The sequence below is a fragment of the Sciurus carolinensis genome, chromosome X (assembly GCF_902686445.1).
Source record: "Sciurus carolinensis chromosome X, mSciCar1.2, whole genome shotgun sequence".
Taxonomy (NCBI): domain Eukaryota; kingdom Metazoa; phylum Chordata; class Mammalia; order Rodentia; family Sciuridae; genus Sciurus; species Sciurus carolinensis.
In genome coordinates this window covers 1,667,685-1,673,684 of record NC_062232.1, presented here as the reverse complement: position 1 = coordinate 1,673,684, position 6,000 = coordinate 1,667,685, and positions in this window count along the sequence as shown.

The window sequence follows — 6,000 nt, the reverse complement described above, 5'->3', positions numbered from 1 at the left end:
GCGGACAATTGGCTCAGACAAGTAGGAGATGAAGCTCTTGTGTGATCTGAGGAAACCATGAAGGGTTCAATTTAGCTCAAGGTTGGTTGCATGGGGTTTAAGGTGGAAAAAAAAATGCAGGGCACTATTTTTTTAATTTTTAAATTTTATTTATTCTAATGAGCTGCACCTGACAGCAGAAGGCATGGATGCATTTTGACAGATCACACATAAATGGAGGGTCATCTCTCATTTTTCTGACTGTCCATGTTGCAGGATCACATGGTCATGCAGTCACACATGCACATGAGTCACCACGTCTGTTCACTCTACTGTCCTTCCTGCCCCATGCCCTTCCCTCCCCTGTCGGGAGAGTTCACCAATATGGAACAGTGGTGGGTTTTGTTGGCCTCTTTGGTTGGTTTAACCAGATACCATGGAATATCGGACCAAGAAGGAGTTTCAAGAAAACATATTCAGGACATGGTGGATGGATTTCCACTGGGAAACATTCATGAGTAAATCTGTTAAGAGGCGGTCGCCATTATTTAGACAAGGAGTAACGAAAGTTTGACTTATGTTGTTTCTAGAGTCAATAGAAAGAAGAAAAAGAATAGCTGAGAAATACAAGAAAGGAATATTCTCCAAGATTCAGTGAGTATTGGATGCCTCAGGGGAAATATCAGTGTCACATTACGTTTGAACCAGAGTGACAAAGTAACGTGCCTTATTCAACCGAAGTGCAGAGGTCAAACGAGGGAGCCACGTTGTCAGGTGCTGAACGGCAGGGATGGAGGACAACAGGGAGAAGTTGCCCATGCAGTGTCAGGCTCGGAAATAGGTCCCTAAAAAATCTGTCTACCCCATTATTTTAAAGTCCAGCTGTTTCGACTGTTGCACATTTACTAGTACGCTGGAAACAAAAGGGATAAAGAGAAAAAAGGTCGGCTTATTAGGGCAAAGTTCAAACTATACCAAAATTGGGAATTTTTGTTTGGGTTTAAAAGTGGCATCCTAACCCCAAGCTTGTGCTGACTGCAGGTTGGGAAAGGTCTGTTAGCATCCTGTTAAACTTTCCTTCCTTGGCCCAAGACAGGGCGATCCAGCTCCAAAGAAGAAGATCTGCTCCTTGCAGCCCACTGAATTCTGCTCCTAGAGAAGCTTCGGCTAGAGGCAAAGTCCCCACGCGCTTGCAAAACCCAGCTCCTGTCCGTGAAGGATCCAGGTCGATTTGTTACAGCCGCGTTTACCCGGCAGCAATGGTGGAACCAGGATCCACCCCAAAGAAAGGCCCAGAAACACCACCTTCCCCCAGAAACTTGCAAAAAAAAAAAAAGCAGAAACATGAAGAGAACTTTGCTCTGAGCGACCGCGAGTGACTCAGACTTTCTGTCAACCACAGAAACCAGTCAGCAAAACCCTGACAGGGAGAGGGGGGAAAATCCCATATTTATTGTGCAAATCTAAGGACATGGTCGAGAGGAGGGAGACCCAGCGCACGGGGTTTGCAGGATGCCCAGCGGTTTCTGGTCCACGAGACTGAGGGTTGGACGGATGTCCACGCAGTGCACAGAGCAAGGGCTGTCTGTCATCCAGCCGGCCAGAAGAAATGGAGCCGGTGGGGCCTGGGGCCTCCTCGGGCTCGGGGGAGGGTTTCCAGGCTCAGGATGCAGTTCACAAAAGCTTGCGCTGCTCCAAATAAATCTCTCTAAAGCTCCTCGCACATACCTGAGCCATGAGTCACGCTGCGGGCGGGATCCCAGGGAACGCAGGACCTGGAGGGGAACCGGCTGCTAGGCAGTGGCCGTCTGCAGGATTTTTATTTCATTTTCCACCCATCGTAACCATGGGAGCGGGGAGAAAAGAAAGGAGGGTGGATCAAGCAGCCGGAGAGGCCCTTGCCTGAGGTTTGGAAAAGCCTGCATTTGACGTGCCCTCCCGGACACCCCGCCGAGCCGGGCCACAGGGGCACCGTCCAGCAAAGTCCGGCAACAGAGCTTAAGAGCAAGGAGGCAGGATAATTAAGAGGGTGGGCTGGCCACAGGGAATCGCGAGGTGACAGCCCAAGGTCACAGCATTAAGGCAAAGAAAAAAAAAAAAATCAGAGCAAGGGGCATGAATAGGAATTTACTGCAGCGATCAAAGTCCACGTTCGAGAAATGGAGACCGCGCGCCCTGATCCCTCATCCCTCATCACTGCGGATGCGGCAGGAACCGCGTGTCCCGCTGGGTGACTTGGGGAGTTGATATAGGAGGTGATTTCTGCACAAGAGAGGACCAGACCAGGTGCGGCTGGGGTCGGCGTTGGCTGGAAAAGCAGAGGCATAATCAGCCAGAGGCAGGTCCTTCCAAATAACAGGGGCAGGTGACTCCAGTGTGCAGAGTCGCCAGCGCTGCTTAGCGCAAGGGAAATCCTTGACCCGGCTTCCCAGCTGGGTCCTAGGAAAGGGGGACCCTAGTCCCTGAGGGCATGGGGGACAGGACCCTGAGAACCCCAAGCCCCAGGACGCTCAGGCCCTTCTAAGAGACGAGACAGCGCCGGACGCAACGCAGGCACCGCGGCCCCTGAACCTAAGTCTTCGGTGCGTGACTGACAGCGCCTGATGCGATCCACGCGCACCGCGAAGACCTCCCGACGGTACTTTGGGGGCAATGAATGATGAGAAAAAGAAGTCCGTCCGCATTCCCTGCAGGCTCGAGTTTTAAAAAGAAAAACAAATGAGTTTACTTCCATCCTGGATTGGACCTAGAAACTCGCAGAGGACCCGCGAAGTCCGGGAATCTGGGAACACACGTGGACTAGATTCCAGCCTGTTTGGAGGTGACGGTATGAAAGATCCCGCTGATGCAAACGTGCAATTTAAATCCGACTGCCTTCCAAACCTGAACCCGTTGGGTGTTCTTGGAGGGAGAAACCCCTGCTCTCGCTGAGCCCATGTGGAGCTGCACACCGGTTCCACTTGGCAGTCGCCTTGGGCACATCCGCGGGCCCTGCTGCTCCTCAAGACCAGATTTCTAGGGCCAGCGCCCCGCAGCATTGCTTCGTTGGCAAGAAGGAAACCGCGTCTTGGAAAGGTCTCACTTACCTCCCCCAGTCCTCCTCGGGCTCAGGAAGTGGGGACCCCGGATTGCCATCAGCAGGTCCCTGAGTCCCGGACCTACCCTCTTCCACTCTCCGTGTCCCCAGGTTCCTCTGCTCCACCTGATGCAATGGGTAGGACCAAGACAGGAGCACCCGGGTGTGACCAACCCCGCAGTGAGGACCTCAAGCGTTACCTGGGGACCATAAACTAAATGCACACGGGAACATCTGGAAATTGCAACCATGCAATTCGAGGTGCAAAGGTGTAACATCTCCAGATTTTAAAGAGATCAAAGATGGCGGGAAGAACAGGTTCAGGGTGCAGCCGGGCACAAGCCAGCGAGGTTGCTTCATCCTGGGCTGCTTGATCTTGGGCGTGCCTTCTGAGAGAAGCATCCTGAGACAAGTGCTAGGTTTTGCACACACCAGAGTGTCCCTGGGTAAAGTAAAATGACCACAGAATCCATACGGGGTATAACCTCTAAGGACCAGCGTGGTATGTCCAATTCATGAGGGACCAAAGTGTCATTAGGCACCTGTCATATGATAAATTGGTGGTGGCCATGAATTCTGGGGCTGGGGTCTTCCCTGGGAGCCTCCTGTTTTCATTTACCTCATGTTCTGGTCGCTGAAACGCTGTGTGTCTCCACTCAGCTAAGCCCAAGTAGCAGCATGTGCCTGTAAATCAGAGCCATGGTCAAGAAGCAAGGATCCTACACACTTCCACAAACAAAAGGGCGGACCACACAAGACCCAGGAGTGGGCGTGGGGTGCTCTACTCAGAGCTCCTGCTCAGGGGGACGTTCCCCTCACACTTCCTCTACACAACTTTAATGAAATCCACGGATAATAAGCACCCACAGGCACATAACCTTACATAGTCTATTTGGCGGTCACACCTGCATTAAAAAAAAATTAATTAATAAGAAAGGGGATTGTATTTAAAAATCATATGCACTTTTATTTTACATTTCCTTGTTGCTTTTTTAATTATTTTTTTTATTCTTACAGACTGCATTTTGATTCATTGTACACAAATATAGTACAACTTTTCATTTCTGTGGTTGTGCACAATGTAGATTCACACCATTCGTGTAATCATACATGTACATAGGGTGATAATGTCTCAGTCCACCATCTTTCCTACCCCTGCCCCCTCCTCCCTCCCATTTCCCTCTATGTAATACAAAGTTCCTCCATTCTTCTCTCACCCCCAACCTCCACCCCCGTTATGTATCATCATTCACTCATCAGGAAAGACATTAGGCCTTTGATTTTTTGGGATTGGCTTATTTCACTTAGCATGATATTCTCCAATTCCATCCATTTACCAGCAAAAGCCATAATTTCATTCTTCTTCATGGCTGTATAGTATTCCATTGTGTCTGTGTACCACAGTTTCTTTATCCATTCATCTGCTGAAGGGCACCTAGGTTGGTTCCATAGTTTAGCTATTGTGAATTGAGCTGCTGTAAACATTGATGTGGCTGTGTCACTGTAGTGTGCTGATTTTAAGTCCTTTGGTTGTAAACCAAGAAGTGAGACAACTGGGTCACATGGTGGGTCCATTCCAAGTTGTCTGAGGAATCTCCACACTGCTTTCCAGAGTGGCTGCACCATTTTGCATTCCCACCAGCCACGTGTGAGTGGACCTTTTCCCCACGTCCTCGCCCACACTTATCACTGCTGGTCTTCTTGATCATGGCCATTCTGACTGGAGGGAGATGGAATCGCAGTGCAGTTTTGATTTGCATTTCCCCGATCGCTGGAGATGAACACTTTTCATCTATTAATAAACCATATAATCAGGTATTTCAGATGGAATCCTGGTATAGATTTAAAGGACATTAGCTGGAAACTGAGGTGATCTGAATAAACCATGCACTTTATGACCATGTGACCATCTTGGCTAGAGGTGCCCCTGTCGCTAGCCCAGGAACCCTGCTTTGAGAACCATTGGGTTGGAACGTGGGAGGGGAAAGTGGGCACTCAGGGTTCTCATCCAGCCGGCAACCCTGCAGCTCCCAGGAAACGCTCCCTCTCCCAAGACCACACGGGAAAATCCCATTCTTCCACCCGAAGAGAAGACCAGCTTGTTCACGTCAAAGTCAGTTAAACCACTGAATCGTCTGACCCTTCTCCACGGTTAGGACGAGAATGGTCTTCCCTGGCCTTCACCAGCGCCGGCTGCTACAGCAATCAGGGACTGCGGAGCCCACGTACGAGTCCTATCCCACATCTCTGGGGTCCAGGCGGGGCAGACTCGAGGCTGCTGAGGCTGCTTCCTGCTCACAGATGGCGCTGCTCCTGGTCCTCACAGGGTGGACGGGCAGGGGGCTCTCTGGTCTCTGTAGAAGGACCCTGGTCCCCTTCCTGGGCTGCACCCATGAGCTCAGCCCCTCCCAGAGCCCACCTCCCACACCAGCTCCTGGTGAGGACTCAGCACAGGAACTTGGGGACACACACTCAGGTCCCTGCCCTGCTCAGAGGGCTGGTGCATCCCTGTGTGAGTCTCCTGGGCTGCTGTGACCAGACCCCCAGCCCGGGGCTGATGGACCTCAGACCTGACCACTCTCAGCTCCGCAGGCTGCAGCCCAGGTCCAGGCGGGGCAGACTCGGGGCTGCTGAGGCTGCTTCCTGCTCACAGATGGCGCTGCTCCTGGTCCTCACAGGGTGGACGGGCAGGGGGCTCTCTGGTCTCTGTAGAAGGACCCTGGTCCCCTTCCTGGGCTGCACCTGTGAGCTCATGGTATCCAGTGACCCCACTCCTAATGTTCTTACCCTGGGAATTATGCTTCAAGCTGCATGTTTGGGACCACGATGCACATTCATTCCAAAGTAGCATCACACTGAGCTTCGAAGTTGCAATGCAGGCAATTGGGAAAGAGAAAGGCACATGTCAGTTGAGCTCGGACACCTGCCTATCAACCGCCATTTCC